Source organism: Ursus americanus, chromosome 14 (genome assembly GCF_024610735.1).
Source record: "Ursus americanus isolate L20-20 chromosome 14, mUrsAme1.1.p, whole genome shotgun sequence".
In the NCBI taxonomy this organism is placed as follows: domain Eukaryota; kingdom Metazoa; phylum Chordata; class Mammalia; order Carnivora; family Ursidae; genus Ursus; species Ursus americanus.
Genome location: NC_142140.1, coordinates 5004698 through 5030123, shown reverse-complemented (window position 1 = coordinate 5030123; position 25426 = coordinate 5004698). Strand labels below are relative to the sequence as shown.

The 25426-nt window shown below is 38.3% G+C and overlaps 1 protein-coding gene and 2 pseudogenes across 2 annotated transcripts in view; 1 reads left to right on the top strand and 2 right to left on the bottom strand.

Annotated features, from left to right (window-relative positions):
• The window catches only part of NR2C2 (nuclear receptor subfamily 2 group C member 2), a 100547-nt gene that overhangs the window by 47069 nt on the left and 28052 nt on the right, over positions 1-25426 (bottom strand). The gene's annotated exons all lie outside the window — the stretch shown is intronic.
• Positions 15267-21384, bottom strand: LOC148108902 (developmental pluripotency-associated protein 3-like; annotated as a pseudogene).
• Positions 22048-22391, top strand: LOC123802057 (cytochrome c oxidase subunit 7C, mitochondrial pseudogene; annotated as a pseudogene).

The window sequence follows — 25426 nt, the reverse complement described above, 5'->3', positions numbered from 1 at the left end:
ATTTAAAAGAAAAATAAATCAACAGAAATGATCCCTTAAAAAGGTCTGACATCAGGTCTACTGGACAAAGACTTTAAAACAACTGTCTAAAAGTTACTCAAAGAACTAAAGGAAAATGTGGCAGAAGTCAGAACCAATAAAGAGATGAAAAAACCTGACGAGAAACTAAAAACATTCTGGAGCTGAAAAGTACAATAACCTAAACGAAAAATTCACTAGTGGGATTCAAAGTTGGATTTGAGCAAGCAGAAGAATAAAAAACCTTGAAGATAGAACAATGGAAATTAGAATTAAAAACAAAACAAAACAAAACAAAACAGCAACAAAAACACTGAAGAAAAGTGACCAGAGTGTTAAGGGGCCTATGGACATCAACAAATAGACGAACATATGCACTGCAGGAGTCCATAAGGAGCAGAGAGAGAGAATGGGGCAGAGAGAATATTTGAAGAAATAATGGCCCAAAACTCCCCCAAATCTGAAGAAAGACATAAATATAAAAAAGAAGCTCAATGAACTCTAAGAGGAACTCAAAGACATTATAATCAAACTTTCAAAAAACAAAGACAAAGAATCTTGAAAGCAGCAAGAGAGAAGCTAATTCCCACACACAAGGGAACCTGAATTATATTACTTGCAGATTTCTCATCAGAAACTGTAGAGGTCAGAAGACAACGGGGTGATATATTCAAAGTGCTCAAAACAACAACAACAACAACAACAACAACAAACTGTCAGCCAAGAATCTTATACTTGGCAAAACTGTCCATCAAAAGTAAGGAAGAAATTAAGATATTTCCAGATAAACAAAAACATGATCACTAGACCCACCCTGCAAGAAATGCCCAAGGGAGTTCTGCACAGTGAAATGAAAGGTCATTAGACAGCAATATGAAGCTAATTGGAGAAATAAAGATCTCAAAAAAGGTAAATATCTGGGTAATTATAAAAGCTTGTACTATTTTAACAATGGTTTGTAATGTGCTTTTTGTTTCCTACATGATTTAAGAGATTAGTACATTTAAAGAAAAAAAAAACTATTAGTGCATTATCATAGCTAGTATTATCATAAGTTTGGTTGGAAACTCCAAATCTTGCTTTCAACATAATTTAGAAAACTAATGCATTTAGGGGCGCCTGGGTGGCACAGCGGTTAAGCGTCTGCCTTTGGCTCAGGGCGTGATCATGGCGTTCTGGGATCGAGCCCCACATCAGGCTTCTCTGCTATGAGCCTGCTTCTTCCTCTCCCACTCCCCCTGTTTGTGTTCCCTCTCTCTCTGGCTGTCTCTATCTCTGTTGAATAAATAAATAAAATCTTAAAAAAAAAAAAAGAAAACTAATGCATTTAAAAGAATTATTAGCTTACATTTGGAGGCACACGATGTATAAAGATGTAACTTTGTGACATCAACAACCAAAAGGGATAAGAACAGAGCTTCAAGGAGGAAAGTTTTTGTATGTCACTGAAGTTAAGCTGGTACAAATTCAAACTGAAAATGAAGGGAAGGAAAAAGATATTCCATACAAATAGTAACCAAGAGAGCACACGTGGCTGCACTAGTATCAAACAAGATAGACCAAATTTTTAAAGGTTACAAGAGACAAAGGACACTATATATTAGCAAAAGGTTCAATATAGCAAGAAGGTGTAACTGTTTCCCTTCTTAAGGGAGAAACAGTTCTGCAACTGGAGACTTCAATAACCTAATCTCAATAATGGACAGAACAATCAGACAGAATATATGTAAGGATATAGAAGACTTAACACAATAAACCAACCGTATCTAACATACTGTACAGAACACTCTACCCAGGGACGCCTGGGGGGCTCAGTCAGTTAAGTGTCTGCCTTTGGCTCAGGTCCTGATCTCAGGGTCCTGGGATTGAGTCATTGGGTTCCTTGCTTAGCGGGGAGGCTGCTTCTCCCTCAGACTGCTGCTCTCCCTGCTCATGCTCTCTCTCTGTGCCCCTGCCAAAAATAAATACATAAAATCTTAAAAACAACACAAAACAAAAACACTCTTCCCAGAAAACAAGAAATACCCAGAAAAATCTCTCAGGTGCATATGGGACATTCTCTAGGACAGACCATGTGGGTCCTTAAGTTAAGCTTCAATGGATTTTAAAGAACAGATAACATACAAAGTATTTTCTCTGACTAGAGGGGAATGAAGTTAGAAATCATCAAGAGAGGGGCGCCTGGGTAGCGCAGTCGTTAAAGCGTCTGCCTTCCGCTCAGGGCGTGATCCTGGCGTTCTGGGATCGAGTCCCACATCGGGCTCCTCCGCTAGGAGCCTGCTTCTTCCTCTCACACTCCCTCTGCTGTGTTCCCTCTCTCGCTGGCTGTCTCTCTGTCACATAAATAAATAAAATCTTAAAAAAAAAAAAAAAAGAAATCATCAAGAGAGGGAACCAGGAAAAGTTTCAAATATGTGGAAATTAAACAACACATTCTGATCAAAGAGGAAATTATAAGGGAAATTTGAAAAAGCTTACAGGTAGATGAAAACAAAAAAACTTATGGGACAATGTGAAAGCAGTGTTAAGGGGTACATTTATAAGCTATAAATGCTTTGGTTAAAAAACAAGAAAGATCTCAAATGAACAACCTAACTTTACAACTTAATGAACTAGAAAAAGAATAAAGTGAACCCAAAACTAGCGAGAGGAAATAATAAAAATTATAAAATATAAAAATTATAGCAGAGATAAAATACAGAAAAACAACAGAGAAAAATCAATTAAACCAGAAGCTGGTTCTTTGAAAAGATCAACAAAATTGATAAACCTATAGCTAGATGGGCTAAAGAAAAAAAAAAGAGAAAAGACGCCAATTACTAAAACCAGAAATGAAAGTGAGGACATTACTATCAATTCTACAGAACTGTAAGGATTAAAGAGAATGCTATGAACAACTGTATGCCAACAAATTGGATAACCTAGATGAGACGGACAAAGACCAAGAAACATAAAACCTACCGTGACTAAATCATGAAGAAGCAGAAAATACAAATAGATCTATAACAATGAAGGAGACTGAATCAATTGTCAAAAATTTCCCCACAAAGAGAACCCCTGGAGACCTGATGGCTTCGCTGGTGATTTCTACCAAACCTTTAAGGAAAAACTAACAGTAAGCCTTCTCAAACTTTACCAAAAAACTGAACAGGAACACTTACTTCCTAACTCATTCTATGAGGCTGGTAACAAAGCCAGACAAAGACACTACAAGAAAACTATAGACCAGTGTCTCTTATGAGCCAATGTAAAAATCCTCAACAAAATATCAGCAAACAGAATTCAGCAACATACTAAAATAATTATACACCATGACATCAAGTAGGATTTACTTCTATAACGCAAGGATGTTTCAAAATACAAAATCAATGTGATACACCACATTAACAGAATTAAGGGGGGAAAAATCACACAATCACCTCAATAGCTGGAGAAAAAACATTTGACAAAATTCAACACCCTTTCATGATAAAAACACTAGGAATAGAAGGAAAGTACCTCCACATTTTAAAAATCATGTATGAAAACCTTACAGTGAATATCACATTCAGTGGTGAAAGACTGGAAGTTTTTCCTCTAAGATCAGAACAAGGCAAGGATGCCTGCTTTCACCACTTCTACTCAATCTAGTACTGGAAGTTCTAGCCAGAGCAATTAGGGAAGAAAAGGAAAGAAAAGGCATCCAAATTTGAAAGGAAAAAGTAAAATGATCTGCTTGCAAATTATATGATTAAAGATCCCCCCTCCCTCCCAAAAAGTCTGTTAGAATAAATACATTCAGCAAAGCAGCAGGATACTAAGTCAACACAGAAAAATCAGTAGCATTTCTATACACAATGAACAATCTGAAAAGGAAATTACAAAAAAAAATTCCATCGTGATAGCATCAAAAAGAATCAATTACCTAGCAATTAAGTTAACCAAAGAGGTAAAAAAGACTTCTACAGTAAAATCTACAAAACACTGCTAAAAGAAATTAAAGACATAAGTAAATGGAAACATATTCTGCGTTCATGGATTGAAAGACTTAATATTGCTAAGATGTCAATATTACAAAGTGATCTACAGATTTAATGCAACACCTGTCAAAATCCCAATGATGTTTTTTGCAGAAACAGAAAAACCCATTCCAAATTTCATATGGAATCTCAAGGGACTCTAAACAGGTAGCTAAAACTACCTTGAAAAAGAACAAAGCTGGAGAACTCACACTTCCTGGTTTTGCTACAAAGTGAAAATAATCAAAACAGTGTGATTTTGGTATAAAGACAGACATACAGACCAAAGGAATAGAATAGAGATCCCAGAAATAAACCCTGGCATACAATGGTTAAATGATTTTTGATAGGTGTGTCAAGATCACTTATTGGGGGAAAGGACAGTCTTTTCAAAAAATGGTGCTGGAAAAACTGTCTATCCACATGCAAAAGAATGAAGTTGTACCTTTATCTAACACCATATACAAAAATTTACTCAAAATGGATCAAAAATCTAAATTTAAGACCTAAAACTGCAATACCCAGAATATATAAAGAACTCCTAAAACTTGATGACATAAAAAACCTAACCCAAATAAAAAATGAGTACTTGAATAGACATTTCTCCACAGAAGATACACAAACAGCCACTAAGCACATGAAAAGCTACTCAACATCACTACTAATCATTATGGAAATAAAAATCAAAATTACATCGAAATGCCATCTCATACACACCAGGATGGTTACTATCCGAAAAACCAGAAAATAACAAATGTTATTCTGATGAGGATGTGAAGAAACTGGAACTCTCATACACTGCTAGCAGGAATACAGAATGGTACAGCCTCTTTGGAAAACAGTCTCACCAATCCTCAAAAGTTAAGTATGAACCAACCATTTCACTCCTAGGTATATACGCAAGAGAAAAGCAAACACATGGCCACACAAAAATTTGTATAGCAATGCTTAGCATTATCCGTAATAGCTCAAAAGTAGAAACCACCCAAATGACTATCAACTGATGAATGGGTTAAAAAAAAAAAAAAAGTGGGGGCGCCTGGGTAGCGCAGTTGTTAAGCGTCCCCCTTCGGCTCAGGGCGTGATCCCAGCGTTCTGGAATCGAGCCCCGCATCAGGCTCCTCCACTGGGAGCCTGCTTCTTCCTCTCCCACTCCCCCTGCTTGTGTTCCCTCTCTCGCTGGCTGTCTCTCTGTCACATAAATAAATAAAATCTTAAAAAAAAAAAAAAGTGGTATATCCATGCTATGGAATATTATTTTGTAATAAGAAATAAACTACTGATACATGCTACAACATGGATGAAATCAGTCATAAAAAACCACGTATTACATGATTCCATTCATATAAAATGTTTGTAATAGGCAAATCCATAGCTAAAGAAAGTAGATTAGTGGTTCCCAGGACTGAGGGGATGAAGGAAGGGGTAATAACTGCTAATAGGTATGGAGTTTCTTTGGGAGATGATGAAAATGTTCTGGAATTAGTGGCGTTGGCTGTATAACATTGCAAATGTATCAAAAACCATTCAACTATATACCTTTTTTTTTTTTTTTTAAATAGGCTCTATGCCCAATGTGGAGCTTGAACTCACAACCCTGAGATCAAAAGTCACATGCTTTACCAACTCAGCCAGCCAGGTACCTCAAAACTATATACTTTTAAAGGGTGAATTTTATGGTAAGTGAAACAGATCTCAGTTTTATAAAGCATATCACAATTGATGAATTGCTGGGGGTAGTTATGAAAAGATATTTTCTTTTATAGCATTAATTTTACCAACCAAAAAGATCACATTATAAAGACAACAGAATACAATATTCTCATAATGATGTTTAGTTCACAAAATGCTTCATATAAATTACTTCTGAGCTAAGATATAGGCAGGATAGGCAAATCCTACAAAATACATCTCCCAGTATCCATGTACACATATTTGCTAGCTCTGTTTATTTGTAATTATGAAGAAAAGACTAGCCAGTCACTTTAACAGAGCACATTCATTAAATCCTTCTTTAGTAATGAACATTTAGAATTTTGGTTGAATCTATTATTACCCTGCAAGTTAATCTTACCAATTTCAGATATATGGAATTCTTAACTGATAGAATAATATGCTGACTTTCTGATTTAGATACTTTACCTGTAAGACATTCTAAAGCAATCAACATAATATGAGTACCACAGGCTATGGAATCACCAGACCTGGGCTGTGAAATATGTACTGTCACGCTGAGCAAGTGACTTAAACCCTCTAAACTTCAGTTTCCTCGAATTTAACATGGACATATTATGACTACTTTTTGAGACTGATGTGAAGGTTAATGAATAATATGTTAAGTATTAATTCCATTCAACACACAGTAACTATTACTATTATCACAAGCTTCCTGAAAATTTTTCTAAAGCCTGAGTTATAAACAGTGTATAAATATTGTTGTTACATATGATAAAACTGTAATAGTGAAGCTCTCCTTGGACAGAAAATTCTTTTTTTTTCTTATTATAAAAAAAATATAAGGGGCACCAGGATGGCTCAGCAGGTTAAGCATCCGACTTGTGATTTTGACTCAGGTCACCATCTCAGGGTCATGGGACTGGGCCACCAGGCTCTGTGCTTGGTGGGGAATCTGCTTGAGATTCTCTCCCTCTGCCCCTCCCCAACTCAGGCTCATGCTCTCTTTCAAATAAATCTTTAAAAAAATTCAACCCTACATCATATACAAAAATTAGAAAACTTGGCGTAGAGCTTCTTTTTTTTTTTTTTTTTTTTTAAGATTTTATTTATTCGACAGAGATAGAGACAGCCAGCGAGAGAGGGAACACAAGCAGGGGGAGTGGGAGAGGAAGAAGCAGGCTCCTAGCGGAAGAGCCTGATGTGGGGCTCGATCCCAGAATGCTGGGATCACGCCCTGAGCCGAAGGCAGACGCTTAACCGCTGTGCCACCCAGGCGCCCCTGGCGTAGAGCTTCTTAACCCTGAATTAGGCAATAATTTCTTACTATTACACATAAAGCACAATAAACAAAATAAATATACACAAAATGGACTTTGTCAAAATGAAAAAGTTTTGTCCTTCAAAGGGCACTATATAGAAAAGGAAAAGTAACCCACAGAATGGGAGAAAATATATGCAAATCACATATCTGATAAGGGATTTGTATCAAGAACATATAAAGGAGTCTTATAATCAGTAATAAGAATACCAAGAAAAATTTAGAAATGGGCAAAAGGAGCTGAACAAACATTTCTCCAAAGAAAATATTCAAATGACCAATAAGCCCACGAAAATTGCTTGACATCATTAGTCATTAGGGAAAGGCAAATCAAAACCACATGAAGATACCACTTTCCACCCATCAGGATGGTTACAATAAAAAAGAAAGATAATTAGAGTTGGCAAGGATGTGGAGAAACTGAAACTCTCATACACTGCTGGGGAGAATACAGAATGGTATGGACACTTTGGAAAAAGTTATCAGTTCTGCAAATGGTTAAACGTAAGAGCTGTCATACTATTTAGCAATTCTACTTCTAGGTATATACGCCAGAGAAATAAAAAACATCTGCCTACACAAAAACTTGTACATAAATGTTCATTGCAGCATTATTCATAATAGTAAAAAAATGGAAACAACCCAATGTCTATCAAGTGATAAATAAAATGTGGTATCATACGATGAACATTATCCAGCCATAAAAAGGAATGAAGTGGGATGCGTGGGTGGCTCAGTTGGTTAAGCATCTGCCTTTGGCTCAGGTCCTGATCCCGGGATCCTGGGATCAAGTTCCACATCGGGCTCCTTGCTCATTGGGGAGTGGCTTCTCCCTCTGCCTGCCACTCCCCCTGCTTGTGCTCTCTTACTCTCCCGTACCCCCCCCGCCACCGCTGGCAAATAAATAAATAAAATCTTAAAAAAAAAAAAAAAAAGGAATGAAGTACTGAGTCAAACTACATTGTGGATGAACCTTGAAAACGTGCTGAGTGAGAGGTCAGACATAAAAGGCCACACAGATTGTCTGATTTCATTTCTATGAAATGTCCAGAATAGGCAAGTTAAAAAAAACACCAAACAGCCCAGAAAGTAAATAGTGATTGCCTATGGCTGGGGAATAAGGAAATTGGGGGTAAGTGAGTGACACCTAAAGGGTTTAGTTTCTTGTTGTGATAATGAAAAATGTTCTGCAACTGGATAGTGGTGATGGCTACACAACCTTATGAATATAATAAAAGCCACAGAATTATACACTTTAGGTAAATTGTATGATACATGAATTATATCTTAACAGAGATCTTACATTTTTTTTTTAATGAATAAAATCAACAAATAGAAAATTATTTAAGGAGTCAGGATAATGCATCACCATTAGGGAGAAAGGAGGGGCAGTAATTGGAAGGAGGAAGGAAATTCTAGTCTGCTTTTTTTTTTTTTTTTTAAATAATCTGTATGCCCAACATGGGGCTCGACTCATGAGCCAGCCAGGCACCCCTCTATTCTGCTCTTAATCTGAGCAGTGTTTACATGGACATGTCCTCTGTGTGATAATTCATTGTGTTACACACTTATGAATTGTGAACTTATGTACACTACAATAAAGTTAATTTAAAAGAATAATAGTATTCAGAAGTATTTCATAAGGTCTCAAAGAAGCTTTCTATGTCAGTAAGCCAAAAGAGACTGTTGTCCATGCTTCAGCTGAAGCTGCTATGCAGTAACCCTCTGCTCCCCTAGAGCTTGCTGCATGCTGCGTGTGCAGAGCCATCAAAAGTGGTTCTGCCGTAAGAGTACGTGCCGGGGAAGACGGACGGCTACAGTGGAAGCAGCACAGATTGGGTGCTAAGACTGATCTTTGCCAACTTCTGTGTGAGCTACAGTTTAACTCCTTAGACCCTGGTTCCCTCACCTGTTAAAGGATATGCTTATAAATTTTATAATTCCTTTTGTATGAGAAGCCCAAGGGCCTCTACAAATTTGCCTGGAAGGGGTTTGGGTCATGTTGGCAATGGGCTCCCAGTAGCTCAGTAACAAATTTAGATTAGATGAACAACCCAAAATATCCCTTGAATTTAGCAGAGGAATCCTTAACTCTGGAGGTGACAGGTTAATGGAAAAATATTTAGGATCCCCTGTGACCTTTAGAGAGGTGTGTTCTGGTGGCACCAGGCGCAGTCTGATATGATCTGGCTTGAAGGCGAAGTGATGCCACAATGGGACTGCTCAGAAATTCTTGCAGCTGTATGAATTCAGAGCCTGATATTTTAAGTACACATCTAGGTGAGGAATCTACTTTTTTCCAGAAGCATATTGCTGAATATCATTTAGCACGGCCAATTTAAGAAATAGGACATAAAAATATTGATGCAAAATAACTAGTGGGAGCATCTCCTTTCCATCCTTTCCTGCCTACCTTTCCAGTACTGATGTCAGTCTTGGGCCCTCAGCCTTAGTCTACTTTCTCCTCCTTCAATCCACTCAAGTTGCAAAGGACAAGATCATTAGTCCATACTGAAGTATAAATGCCCGGCAACACCCAGGTGTGCCTTATACCCTGGCCAGAACACTTGCATTTTAACAGGAAAATGGCTTTTCCTAAAGGACTCAAACCATGAGCAAGCAGGATGTGAAAGTATGTTTGGACATAGACCTTCCAGGGCATGGTCTCTGACTCACTCACACCTAATGGGTAAAATCAGCTGTTCTATTTTGCATCTTTTCTAAAGTAAACCATGCTAAGCATCTGCCTTCCAGCTCAGGGCATGATCCCAGGGTCCTGGGATAGAGTCGTGCATCGGGCTCCCTGCTCAGCGGGAAGCCTACTTCTCTCTCCCTCACCCTCTGCGGCTCCCCCTGCTTGTGCACATGCTCGCTTGCTCTTTCTGTCAAACAAACAAACAAACAAATAAAATCTTGAAAAAAGTTGTGTGCCCGACACACAAATGTTTACTGTCTAAAGAGTTTAATAAAAGCCTTGCTCCACAAGCCAGCCTCTCCTGATCCCCCAAGTTGATAATACAGGTCCTGTTCTGGGCTCCCAGAGCTCCTGCATCTTAGCACTCTCCACAAGGCACCTCCTGTAACTGCCTGGTTAAGTCTACCTCAGAGGGCAGTACGAAACGTTTTCTATTTCTCCTTTTACTCCCAAGGTCAGGTTCATTTTAGGGCCACAATGACTGCTTAGTGAATGAACATTTATTAACTTCAGGAATGAGTAAGAAGTCTGTTTCATGGTCCTTGATCCTGGGACTCTGCCTAGACCTTCTCTTCTTTTATTCTACTCACATGCCTGTCTGCTAATCAGACATCCTGCAGATACGGCACGACACCTGCTTTGGCAGTTTATTACATAAACCCAAGGAGCACAGGCTTTTACTGACACACCTGGGTTTATGAGGCTGCTAAGAAAGTTCATACATTTTTACCCTGGAGTGAGAACCTTCTCTATTCCATCATAAGATGACACTGCTTTGGTAGCATTTTTTAAAGGAAAAAGTTCTTAGGAAGAATTTCTGTGGTTTACATGCTAAAAGATGGACATCTAGGTTGAAGAGAATGCCCACAGCATTGAGCTAAGGAGCAAATATTTAGAATCCCTAAATTCATAATTTATTCTGAGTTTTGGCTGCAACATTCCCCCATGGGTTACTAATAGGGCAACCAAGTTCACACCCCGTGGAAAAAAAAAGATCATGCAGACCTAATACGTTACAAATCTCAACCACAAACTTCCGACTTCTAAACATTCCCAGCGAAATAATGAACAATGTAAATACCTAAGTAGGGTAAAGGGTTTCAGCCATGGGATACCTTCAGCCTGAACTAAAATGTACCACATCCTCCTTTTATTCTTATTTCAAAGGGCCATTAAGTAATAAGTGTAGTGAAGGGTCAATGGGCAAAGAGTTAAGTCCTCATTGTGCTGCAACTGCGCATAGAGAGAGGAATCCACAGGAGGCTGCCGGTCTTGAAAGTGCTCATCCCTCCCCTCATACAAAGGATTAGGACCTTACAATGCCAGAGTGCTGTGTTCCTAACAAATAAATTTTCCTGATGACTGGTAAGTCAGACTCTTTTTTATACTGGAGTCAATGAAGGATTTAAACCTGAACATGACAAGTCAGCCTCATTTATATCAGAACTGATTAATCAGTTTTAAATCTTCCAGTTGATAATATGTTTAAAAATATAAAATCACAGCCCTATATTTCTTGGCACGAAAACAAAGATCCAAACAGTCAACAATCACTAGCCACATTATGTAAAAACAATAAGATGTTTAAGAGCCACTCCCTGTTGACAAGAAGGTTAACCTGTTGAAAACAACAAATAAGCAAGCAGCTTTTGCCCCACCTGAATTTACCCAGCATACTCAAATACAAGTTCCTATGAAGACATAATTTGTTAGGTGCTAAGCACAGCAACATACACTAAATTGAATTCCTTCAAAATACATAATAGGTATCTAAATCCAGCCTCTCCTGATCCCCCTGCTATTTTACCAATTGCTCTAAAAACAAGTACCTATGAAATACACTGCATTACAAGGAGGCTTCTACCAGAAACAGAGAACGAAAACAAAATTGCAGTCTTTTTTTTTTTAGGACACTTAGACTTACCATGCCAATGGCTCCCTGCAGCTTTATTTACATTTTCCCTCAGCAACCTCCCCGGCCAGAGAGCCCAACCAAAAGGGCCAAGGGTTGGCTGGGGGAAACTCAAGCATTTGCTTTCAAACTGCCAGTACAGGTTCCATTCACCCAAACCAGACAGAGCTGTTTAAAGATGCCCTCTCTATGACCCTGCTTGCTGAAGGTCAAGTACACTATCACTCCCTGTAACCAAGGAAGCAAAATTGACATGTTCCTGCCGTTTCCCCAGCTGCTGAGGCAGTTTGTCTAATAATATGATTAACTGCTTCTAAGGTAGGTGTACTTGGCTTTACAAAGTTCTCCCTTCACCTAGATTGTTGCCTTTGCTAAATGCACCATCCCCCCCCTCCCCCCCGCCATCCTCACTGGCTTCCCCTTAAAGACCACCTTTCCAGAGCTCCTGAGCATGTTACCATGGAATCCAACCAACTCAAAACAGTTTTAAAACTATAAAGAGTAGAGGGAAGATTTGGAGAATTCAGATACACCATATTCTGCATATAGCATTTTGAACTTCATAGTACATCAAGACATCATTTTTGAAGATACGGGGTCTTTGCAAGTTACTACTCTATTCAAAAGAAAAGCAACATAACAATCTACATTACATACAAAACAATTATAAGAAAAACAGCACCTGGCTCATTTAACGAATATTTTACTACACCCACCCAACGTGTGCCAGGCATGTGAATTCAGGTTAGAGTTCTTGCCTCTGCAGCCTCCCATTCTGGCAGGAAGGTGAGCACATATAGTCCTTGCAAATGAGGGCGCAATAATTGGCCACTCAAAAGGCTTCAAGACTCAGACTCAGCCCTCCCCCAAAGCTATAGAGGAAAGCGAGCTCCCGAGGTCACAGTTGAGGTGGGGCTATAACTAATACTCAGAGCACCTGCCTCTAAGCCTTCTGTTTGACAAGGGACTCACTATCTGTTTTAGTACCTGGACAAAGAAATAATTTGAAGTGAAGTCTGGCCAATCACCAAAACAAAACAAATGAAAGCCTGAGGGGGTGTGGTGGTAAGAAGAGGCTTTATGGATATTAACTTTAATACAGGATGAGAAGGGGGAACTGAGAAGAATGAAATTAAAAAAAAAATAAGTTCAGTGTTATAAATGAATTTCTACTCCACAAGTTTGTATATGTACTAACTTAAAACAATCTAAGTTAAAGGCTTATGCCACCTATTTTTCAGATTCTAGCATAAACCTAGGCACCCGAACCCAAAAGGGAAAAATTAATCCGGGGGCGGGGGGAGAGGACACTCCTTTATAAAAAGGGAGACTAAAAGTCCCTCCAACTCAACAAGTATTTAAAGCTCTAAGAAAGATAACATTTAGCAAAGCCAATAAATGATGTGTAAAAGGAAAGATTAATATAAGGAAGAAAAAACTCCAAGGCCCAACTGTTTAAGCCAAAAGGTCTACTCTTCTCATCATAAAAATCTGTTCATGCTCTCTGACCTGGTGATTCTACTTCTGGGAATCCACCTTATCCTAAATATAGAAATCCAAATTATCGTATATACAGAAATGGCTTTATCAGTGCATGCTCCTAAATTATTTTTCTAAGGAATATAGAAATTCCCTCTCTCAAAAGTCCTGATGAAGTCGAGCCCACCTTCAACTGTAGAAGCAGAAAATGCCAGATACCTGCAGGCCTAGCTTCCCCTAGTGGGCAGGGGTTCAATCAGATGTTGAAGCCGAAGACTCTGCACTGGCAACAGAAAAAGCCCCGTGGCCAACCTGGCAGTGTTGTGGTGTGCAGTCACAGCTTCACCAAACTGGCTCTTTAGTGAGATCTGTGTGCAGTTCCTAGCTGCAAAGCTACTTTTTCTAGCCTTCCTGGTAACTTTGTCAAGTTAATCCAATCCATCCATCCATCTATCCTCAGACATATATATTTTTTTAAAAGATTTTATTTATTTGAGAGAGAGAGAGAGAGAGACAGCGAGAGAGGGAACACAAGCAGAGGGAGTGGGAGAGGAAGAAGCAGGCTCCCAGTGGAGGAGCCTCATGCGGGGCTCAATCCCAGAATGCCAGGATCATGCCCTGAGCCGAAGGCAGACGCTTAACGACTGAGCCACCCAGGCGCCCCTATCCTCAGACATATTTTAACTCAATGTTTTTCAAGAAGCCCATTTTTGTTTAAGTCCGCAATAGCTGTTTCATTTTGTTTTTTAAAGCTTATCTATTTGACAGAGCAAGTGAGAGAGCACAAGAAGGGGGAGCGGCAGACCCCCCACCCATCAGGGAGCCTGACCTGGGGCTCAATCCCAGGATCCTAGGATCACGACCCGAGCCTAAGGCAGACACCCAACTGACTGAGCCACCCAGGTGTCCCAGCAACAGCTGGTTTTTGTTCTTATTTGCTTTGGGCCCCTTGACTGGTAAAGAATGGATATATTTAACCCAAAGGTCAGAAGCAACTGAAATGTCTCAAACTAGGAGATGGGTTATACTATGCTCCCTTGATACAATATTATGTAGCTATGATACAATATTATGTAGCTATGAAAAATGTTCGTCATGCAGGCTATGTAGCAACCTGTGGAAAGGATATTTACATTTATTCTGTGAAATCACACTACGAAGTTGTGTGCACGCTGTGATTACAAATGATGACATGCATGAGAAAAAAAGACCAAAAAAATTTTATTCATTCAATAAAAGAAATTTTTAAAAAGATTATTTATTTATTTGAGAGAGAGAGAGAGCACGCACACACATGCATGCAAGGGGAGGGGCACAGGGAGAGAGAGAAACTCCCAAGCAGACTCCCTGCTAAGCGTGAAGCCTGACGCAGGGCTCGATCTCATGACCCTGAGATCATGACCTGAGTCAAAATTCAGAGTCAAGATGCTTAACTGACTGAGCCACCCAGGCACCCAATAAAGAAATCTTAGTACTAAGTGCTTACTGTGTTCTACACACTGGAAAGTGTTTTAAACACTGGGAAGACAACAGCAAATGAAACAAAGTTCCTGCCTTTCTGCACTTTACGTTCTATTGTGACAAAGAAGTTTCTATGTTTGTCAGATAATGATGAGCACTTTGGAGAAAAGTAACCGTAAGAAGGATAAAGAGTGACAGAGGTAGAATGGTTATACAAGGAAGGGATAAAGTAATAAAATGATAGTGAGAGATGTGTAAAATTGTAGAAATATGGCTTCCTTCTCTCTGTTTCAAATTTTCCAGACTGTTTTACCACTTTTATAATCAATTAAAAAAAAAAAAAACCCTATTTCCAAAAAAGTTACCTTTTAAAACCAGCAAATATTGTTAGAATTTGGTATTATGAACGATCTTATTTTTCCACCCCAAGGCTGAAATAATGAGTGTTCTCCATACTTTTCTTCATTTTAAAAAGAAAAACTCCTTTTCTACCCATTCAAGAAAATATTTTTTTCATAAGATGATATATAAAATTGTACTGTGAGAAGGAATTCTCCTTGCCTACTGAAGATATTTTAAAACTAGGCTGTATTTCTGCAATCACAAATCTAAACTGAATCATCCCGGTAGGTAGCTAGTTACAGGGAAACTCATTACACTTAGAACACTAGCTCCTGTCTGGGTGGCTTTGGACAAATCCCTTAATGGGAGGATTAAAATGAGGCAATAAAGTACAATGCATTATATAAATACAGAGCTTTCCTATTATAATTTTGGAGGAAATCAAATGAGTAGAGCTGAACCTATCACCCTAAGATGTTATGTCCTCCTATAGCAGATGTTCATTGTTTGTTTATAGACAAAATGGTTTCATTTCTAATCCCCCATTTCCTGTGACCAATAAAAGGATACAATCTCCAGAGTCTTTCTAAGGTATCAGACACTAAAGGTACACATCTCAAATGCAGTGAGATTTTACGAAAGGAGATGTTTTCTAAGATAGAACGTTACTATTCTGTCCTAAGACATACATACCACAGGAAATTATTTTGGCACAATACTTCCACATAAGGTCCATCATACTTCTTCACTTTCTCGTTTTCGACAACTCCATTTGTCAACTCTTTTTCTCTTACCATACTACAAGTCAGTTTAGTCTTATTCATTGTAACGCTAATTTTATTCTAAGTCCGCACAATCTGTATTTCATTTACAAAATAACTTCATCTTCTTACTACTCTTAAGTCATAATTTATTTAAGTATGTGGAACTATCAGAATCCTCCAATACATCTTCTATGATAGCTGTGACTGAGCATTTACATGAAATACATATTACTTTATAATAAATTGCTTCTTTTGAAAATAGTTATTGTACTAAACTGTCTTTTTAAAAAGTTATTTCTGTATGAATGGGTATATTTAATATGAGTATCATTTTGGCATAGTAAAAGGTCATTAAGAAATACTGCAATAAAAAGGGGGTACTGCGTCTGAAGGAAGTGAAAACCTCCAAGAGGAAGGGTCACAAAGTATGTACTCCATGAGTGCTTACTGAATTAACAACTGAGCTAATCAGTGGCCCAGCTACTTCTTGTATATAAGGTTATGTGATAGCTGTCAATAACAAAAACACACCTTAGAAGGTAACATTCCACCCAGAAAGATTTTGATTCAGTCATTCTACTTCTAGTCTAGAGAAATATACCCACGTGAGCTCAAGGAAACATCATACACAAAGATGTTTGTTGCAGCACTATTTAGGTCTGAGAAAATTTGGAAACAACTCAAAAATGTGCTTCTACAGTGGAGTGGCTAAATAAACAGAGCTTTAATTTATGTAATACTTATGATAGCAAAAAGAATTATATAGATTTGCACAACGGAACTCTTGTACACTGCTGGTAGGAATATAAAATGGTAAATCTGCTTTGGAAATCAATCACTACATTTGAGACAAAATGAAAAAGGCACCTTGCAGAACATCTTATCTAGTGTGATTCCATTTATGTTAAATTTAAAAACCTATATACAGTTGACCCTTGAAAACCATGGGTTTGAACTGCGTCAGTATACTTACATGTGAATTTTTTTCAATACCTGCAGTGTGGTACTGTAAATATATTTTCTTTTCCTTATGATTGTCTTTCTTTCCCCCTGCTTTTTTCCCCAAATAAGTTTTAATAAGATTCTCTACACATTTGCTACTGAAAATTTAAATAGCACATCAAAAAATTTTTATTATAATTTTTGAAAACCAGAAAATCTAGCATATGCATCCTGCCCTAATTATGCTCTAACCAAACCACCTGAAGTTTTCTGTGTAGTCCTTCTGCACAAGTTACTTGGCTTCCAATCTGACGTTAGGTTTTATCTTAATGACTTGAGGCTTCTCAAACACACAGGCAACACTCAAACCTGTTGTTTCCTTAGGTCAAATAAAAAAGTGAAAGTATACTGAAGTCATTCAAACGTAAACTACAGGATTCCTCACAAATTACTGGTATCAAGGTGGAAAAGATACAAAAAAGGCAGCTTATATCATACATTATCAAAACATTGGACAGTCTGTCCTAACATAGAGCTGCTTTCCCAAGCTGCTGCATAATGATCCTAAAATTACTAGCAAGAAGAAACAGTACAAGAATAAAGTATGTTTACATTGGCTGCATGTCATACTTATTCTCCATGCTGGTATCCTCAGAAAGATCTCTATGATACAGGCAATAATGACAGCTACATCTAAATCTTCCCACTCTTGATTCACCCTCAGTTTCCTTCTGTAAGATCTTTTTTGAAGCATGGACCGCTGGTTGAGGCAGCGCTGGTATTGAATCAATTGCATCATCCTTTCCATCCTTTCTTTCCAAGCAGTTAGGGAAGTCCATACTCCACCTCCCGTCCTGCTGCTGAGAATGCGGTCAAGAAGCCCCTGTGGTTTCTTCTCTCTATCCTGTTGCCGGGGAGGATATTCTGGTAAAGGGGAAGGAGTCTGGTACTAGGGTTGAGAGTCAATTTACTAAGGTTCTTTATTAACACTTTGGAGATAGTTTGAGAGGCAGCTGAGCCTTCCTGGGAATTCTCTTCACTGGGTATCTGAGATGATCCCGGGGCCCAAGTTGGGTAAACCCGCTTCGGCGAATCCACTGAAAGCCTCTCTTTCTTTCTCTCTTTTTTAAAAAAAGATTTATTTACTAGAGAGAGAGAGAGAGCACGAGCAGGGGGAAGATGAGAGGGAGAGAAACTGAAGCAGACTCCTCACTGAGCATGGAGCCCAACATGGGGTGTTCCCAAGATCCTGAAATCATGACCTAAGCAGAAAACAAAAGTTGGACGCTCTTTTGGCTGAGCCACCCAGGCAACCCCCAAACCCCCCTATGATTTTCTTTTTTAAAGATTTTATTTATTTATGAGAGAGAGAGAGAGAGAGAGAGAGAGAGAGAGAGAGAGCGCACATATGCAGGGGCAGAGGGGCAGAGGAAGAAGCAAACTCCCTGCTGAGCAGGGAGCCTGGTGCCAGGCTTGATCCTCGAACTCTGGGATCATGACCTGAGCTGAGGGCAGACGCTTAACCAACTGAGCCACCCAGGCACCCCTCCTTATGATTTTCTTAATAGCATTTTCTTTTCTCTACTTTCTTGTAAGAATATGATATATTAATATATACAACATACAAAGTATGTATGAATGAACTATTTTATGTTACCAATAAGGCTTCCAGTCAATAGTAGGTTATTAGTAGTTGTTTTTGGGGAGTCAAAAATTATACATGGACTTTCAACTGTGTGGAGGTCAGTGCGGGACCCATAGCCCCCATGTTGTTTAAGAGCCAAATATATTTCTGTAGCTATATATACGTGAACATAAATACTTAGGAAAAAAGCCTGGAAGGTAACACACCAAGCTAAAACAAATTTTAAGAACTGCTATCATACAACTAGATTTTCTGGTTCTATTAAGTTAAAAAAAAAAGTTACAGGGGTGCCTGGGTGGCTCAGACGGTTAAGCTCAGGTCATGATCTCTGGGTCCTGGGATCAAGCCCCACATCAGGCTCCTGGCTCACTGGGGAGCCTGCTTCTCCCTCTCCCTCTCCCCTGACTCGTACTTGCTTACACTCTCTCGCGCGTGTGAATAAATAAGTCTTTTTAAAAAAACTACAAAAAGATAATTATAAAAGTAAAACCTAGAACTATAAAATTGCTAGAGAAAACACAGGAGAAAATCTTTGTGACCTTGAGTTAGGTAAAGATTTTGATACATCAAAAGCATAATTCATAAAATAAAAAAATTGATAAATTAGACTTCATCCAAATAAAAAATTTGTGTTCTTCAAAAGACACTGTTAAGAGAATGAAAAGATAAACCACAGACTATAAGAAAATATTTGGAAACCATGTATCTGATAAAGGACATACACCCAGAATACATAAAGAACTCTCAAAATTTAGTAAGAAAGTAAACAACTCAAAAAAATTGGCAGAAGATTTCGACAGATGAAAAATAATACATAGATGGAAAAATACACAGATGAAAGATACTTAACATTAATCATTAGAGAAATGCAAAGCAAAACCACAATGAGGAACCAGTAGACATCTACCAGAATGCCTAACAATAACAAGACTGACCATACCAAGTGTTGGCAAAGTTGTTGAGCAACTAGAACTCATATACAGCTGGGAGGAATATAAAATGGTACACCTGCTTTGGAAATCAATTGGGCAGTTTCTTAAAAATTACCAGATATGACCAGGCAAATACACTCCTAGCTATCTATCCAAGAGAAAAGAAAGTAAACAGCTCAAATGTCTCTCCAGTTAGGATAAAAGTGTTTATTGGGCGTGCCTGGGTGGCTCAGTTAAGTGTCCGCCTCTTGATTTTGGCTAAGGTCATGATCTCAGGGTTGTGAGACTGAACCCTGTGCCAGGCTTCACGCTCAGTGGGGAGTATGCTTGAGATTCTCTCCCTCTTCCTCTCCCTCTGTCCATCTGCCACTTGTGCAAACATGCATGTGTACACTTTCTCTCTCAAATAAATTAATAAATCTTAAAAAAAAAAGATGTTTATCCATTCAGGATAAAAAAAACACCTTGCAGTATTTCCATATAATGGATACACCATAAAAAGATGAATAAACTACTGATACATATAAAACATGGATGAGTCTGAAAATAATTATGCAGAATGAAAGAAGTCAGACAATAAAGGGTACATACTGTATGATTTTTTTCAGAGAAAATTCTAGAAAGTGCAAATCAATCTAAAAGAAGTAGAAGATAATCACTGGCTGCCTGAAAGTGGATATGGCTAGAGCTCTACTCAGAAGATAGCAGATAGCTCAATGCCTACATTAGAAAAGAAGAAAGGTTGAGAAATCGGTAAGCTAAGATCCATCCTAAGAATTTAGAAAAGAATATCAAAGTAAGTGTCAAAAAGCAGAAGGAAGAAAATAATAAAGACATACGTTAATTAGAGATAAAATAATTCTCTCGTGAAACCAATCAAGGAAAAAAGAGATGACACAAATAATGAAAAGGGACTATAACTAGAGTTGACTCAAATATTAAAATATAAAACAAAGTTATTTTGAATAATCGTATGCCAATAAACTTGAAAATCTAAGAAAAAAACAAATTCTTAGAAAACGGTACAACTTATTAAAACTAAGTCAATTACAAATAACAAATCTGAACAGTCCTTTAATTCTTAAGAAATTAAGTAGTTAAAAATCTTTTCACGCCCTAATTATTTTACTGGTGCATTCTACAGGCATTCAAGATCCAAAAAAATTGCAATTTTACATAAATTATCACAAAAAGTAGAAAAGGAGGGGACTTACTCCCAATTCCCTTTAAAAGCCTATGCTAACCTTGATACCAAAATACAAGAAAAATTAAAAGTCAATCCTACTTATGAGCACAGTTGGAAAATTCCTAAACAGAATGTTAGCAAAATGAGTCTACAATGTGTGTATGTAAATCATGTTTGACATTAACCTCAGACTCAAGATGGGCTTAACATTACAAATCAATCTAATTCACTATAGTAACTGATCAAAAGAGAAATCATACGATCACCTTAGTAGGTGCCAAAAAAAAAAAAAAGGTGATAAAATCCAACATCTGCTGAGTATAACATTTCCTCCAACTGGGAACAGAAGAGAATGCCCTTAACTGATAAAGAGTAAAGGTTCATACAAACATCATATCTAATGATGAATTGTTGAAAGCATTCCTTTTAAGATGAGGAACAGGCAATGCCACCTGTTACTTCTATTCAACACTGTACTGGAGATCCCAGCCAGGATAATAAGGCAAGACAAAAACATAAGGATTAGGAAGAAAAAACAAAATCCAGTGAGCGTACAGAGAAATTATTAGAATAAGAGAAAGACTGCTCAAAGACTGCTCAATTAAAAAAATTATAAACAAAATCACTTGCATTTCTATATGCCAGCAAGAGTTGGAAAATAAAAAAGTTTAATATATTTGCAAATAGCATCATAGAACATAAAGTAGTAGGAAGCAAATAAAATAAAAAATGTGCTATACCTTTGTGAAAAAATAAAGAAAACAAGTAAATGGAAAGATTTGCCCTGTTCATGGAAGTAAGAGAGTAATCCAAGGTCAAGTTATAAGATCATAAAGGGTCAGGGCTTGATTTGATGCCATGTATAAGCCCAAATTGTTGGGGAACATAGAAAAAGCTAGTCCTTGAAGAACCGGTAGAAAATGACTAGACTCTCAGAACATACCAAAGAAGAGTGATCATGTGACCCCACAAGGAGCTGGAAAGAGATGCTACCTGACAGCTCTCCAGTTCCCATGTAGCCTGGTCGGACATCCTGAGATTCAATTCCGTGAGTATCCTTCCAACAAATCTTTTTCCACTTTCAGCAAGTTTGAGTGTCACTGGTGCCAAGCATGCTCCCCTCTTTCTTGCCTGGAATGCACCCCACACCCAGATAATCTCAAGGATCACTCTTACTTCATTTGGGTCTCCATTTAAATGTCACCTTCACTCTTCCTGGAAAAGTCTTCCCTGAATGTGTTTATTAGATAGTAACTCCTGTCACTTCCTATCTTTTCACTTTTCTTTATAGCACTTACTGCTCCCTTGACATTTTACTTTTGTTTAGGTTCATTTTCTGCTTCCAAGAGAAGCTTCATGTGAGCAGAATGTTTACCTCAAAAACCAGAACAATGCCTAGCACAGCACACTGTAATCACTCCTTAACTACTTGCTGAATGGATAAATGAATATTTTTGGAACACCTATCAATCAGTGAACAATTACAGTTTGCTTTACTAGTAGTACTTTCCCTGCTTTTTTAACTTCCAGTTAACTTTTTTTTAACTTCCAGTTAAATACAGCAAATACTCACATGCATTTATCATCTCTATTCCTTTACCAAATCACATTTAAGTTACGAGTAAGGGATAAAAAATGTACAGACCCACAAGGACAAAAAGGATAGTCAAGAAGGTGACAGCGGATCACAAGTACTAACAAACTTCAGGAAGATGGAAAGCAGAAGGTGGAATGGAAACCAACTCAGTGAGAGCAGGACTTGGTGTGGTGCTGCCATTTCTTCCGTCTTGGGTCTCTGCACCTTTTGCAGAACTTCCAAAAGCACTATGTTGGGATAGAGTATTCGGAGGTTCACAACTTCTGTAGTCCGCAGGAGCCGCTATGAGGAGGGCCCTGGGAAGAATTTGCCATTTTCAGGGGAAAACATGTGGCGGTTACTAATTATGATGACTGTGTACTTTGGATCTGGATTTGTTGTACCTTTCTTTTTTTATAGTAAGACATCACCTACTTAAGAAATAAGGATGTTTTAAATTAATCCATTAAACAGATGTGAAAAGGAGCATTTTAAAAGGTGCAATTTCTTTGAAAAATGGATCAAACTCTCGAATTCAATATACTCAATATGTTTATAAATAAACTTACGGCACGAATCCTTAATGCCTCTTCTGTGAAACGTGGAATATAATAATTGTGCTTACATTTTCATTTGGGAAATATTCTAACATTTGTTTGGTCGAAATATGTGTGCGATTTAGCTTGTTTCTTGGTTTTAAATTTTGAGATTTTATTTAATTTTTGATTACTAGGTCAGGACCTTTTTGGTAATTTATGCTATAAAAAATGCAAACTTGACTTTTGTCCCATAGTAAGTTTAATTGAAAAAGAGGAAGAAGGTGCTTTTAGTCTTCTTTACTTTGAAGCAGCAAAACTGTTACTCTTCATGAGTGATAATTAATCATGAAGAAAATCAATAGTGTATATAGAGTGAAGTCCAAGAGCTTTTTTTTCCCCTCCAGACCTGTAATCTAAAACTAAAATTTTTGCCTTGATAAATTTGCTATTATTGACCAAAACTAGTCTTGTTTAAACTGAATGGAAGTAGAACATTTGAAATGAAACATAATAGCATGTAAGATAGAATATAGGAAATATTCCAAGTTCATTCTGGAACTTTAGTAGAAATGGACTATAACACAGCTCTGATTAGTAATTGTATCAGTGAATCAGAGTGAAATGCTGCTAGACTACTTAAAATGTAATGACTTAGTCCCTAGGGCTTTGTATTGGGGCAGGAAAAAGGTAGTTGCTGAATGTTTTAGTCCTAGTTTGGTCACTTTTGGAATACCACAGGTGTTAGAAGAATGCTGTAAAGCAGAGGCTGTAAATGGGTGGTCCGTTTGAGCACTAGACTTTTGGGTAATTGGGGGAGCTGCAGTTTTTAAACCAATATTTAAAAACTAGAATAGTCACAAGAAAGTATTTATGGATTCTTGAAAAATTGCTCTGGGTGATTCTACATCCCTTCATGCAACAAAACAATAGCTGCCTAAATTCGTTCTCACCAGAACATTAGACTTCCTATGTACCCCTAATGTTAAACTACTGATTTGCTGGAATCGTAAAAAAAACTTATTTTCTCTCAGTTTATGTGACAGGGCCTATCTTTACACTCTTCAATAACCATGTAACAACTGCTTAAATATGGATACAGTTAAATCTGTGATTTTGCCCAGCTTAAAGAAAAAAAAAAAGGATGGAAGGAAGAAAGAAAGAGAAGCAACTGACTCAGCAGAATGAACAAAGGTGAATTCCAGGGACTACAGAGGGGCTAGAAACTAATTCTCACCCTGGAAAGGCTCAGTACTAGTCCCATAGAAAGCTGGGCTGAGAAACAGGCTAAAATCTAGGGGACTGGCTGTCCGTGGTGCAGCCAGGAACTCACCACCATAATGACCATCTCCTCATTCACCGCAGAATGAAGAAATAAAGTCTACGGGTAAGTTGAACCAAAGAGGCCCCAGACCCAGGGACATCAAACAGCGTTTCACAGCGAAGGAAGGAGCCCTGTCTTCTGTTTTCAAAGAGGTAGATTAAGTGAAAGTATTGAAAGGTAAACCTCCAAACCTCCTTCCTTGTGCCACGGCTTTAAAACAACCCACCAGAACAACAACAAAAATATTGGCAATAGGCGTATATCCCTCAGACAGAAAACTGAAGAATTCTTTTTTAATTTTAAAACATTTTAATTTATTTATTTGCCAGAGAGAGAGCTTGAGAGCACAAGAAGGGGGAGCAGCAAGCAGAGGAAGAAGCAGGCTCCCTAATGAGCAGGGTGCCCAATGTGGGGCTCAATCCCAGGGAGCTAGGATCACGACCTGAGGTGAAGGCAGTCAGCTTAACCGACTGAGCCACCAAGGCATCCCTCTTTTTTTTTTTTTTAAAGAGAGAGAGAGAGAAAGAGAGAGGGAGCACAAGCAGGGGCAGTGGCAGAGAGAGGGGGAAGGAGGCTCCCCGCTGAGCCAGGAGCTCATGTGGGACTTGATCCCAGGACCCTGAGATTATGACCTGAGCCGAAGGCAGACACTTAACTGACTGAGCCCCCCAGGCACCCCCAAAATGAAGAATTCTTGACAAGAAAAAGTGAATGGCTTCAGTAAAGAAACCTACAGATAGTGATATCTGGGGCACCCTCCAAACAAAATGTGTGGGTGACTATCTAATCACCCCAAAGTAAAATCAAACCAAACTAGTTGACAAGCCGTACACACAAAACACTTTTTTTTGTTTTCAGTTTTAAGTGCTTCATTCTTAAATGTGAACCAAAAATAAGGATCATTAACCGTTTGAGGAAAGCTTTCATATGAAAGAAACTAAAAGAGACAAAAGAACTTAGATAGAACAGCAACCATGCAAGAAGCAAAGGAAAACTAAAAAGAGCAAAAAACTGCAATTAACACCCTCACAGAAACAGGACAACCTATTGCATCCATGAAACAACAAAAAGCTGCCATACAGTCCCATCCGGTTCTACCCCCACCCCCGCGGTGGGTTACAGCCACTCTAGTGGCCCAGCCTAGCAAAGGCTCTGTGTGGCTTGCCCCTGCCCGCCAGGTAGCCCAAAGGAAGAAGGTCAGCGCCTCTGAATGGGTGGAGTCGGGAGCCCAGGAGATCCAGGAGGTTGTCAGCTAAACCTGAAGTGGAAACCAAGCCAAAAGGGCAGGAAAGCATAAATCTTCAGAGGAAAAAAGTGCACAAAGGGGGAAAGGGGAGCAAAGAGAATAGTTTACCAGGAAACTAAAGATGGTTTTCCCGTAGAAGACAGAGAAACTAAGAATGAGGAGAGTCCAGCCTCTGATGAAGCAGGAGAGAAAGAGGCCAAGTTTGATTACTATCCTATAACCCGTCTTATCAGGGGCCTGTCTCCTTCTTGTACAACCCAGAGGAATATTTTTAGCAACTATTTTGTAGACACAAGTGTTTTCAGTAGCTCTAGTAATGCTTTTAAGAAAGGAATCCCACCTCGTCCCATTTTTAAGGTGTAAATGACTTTTTTT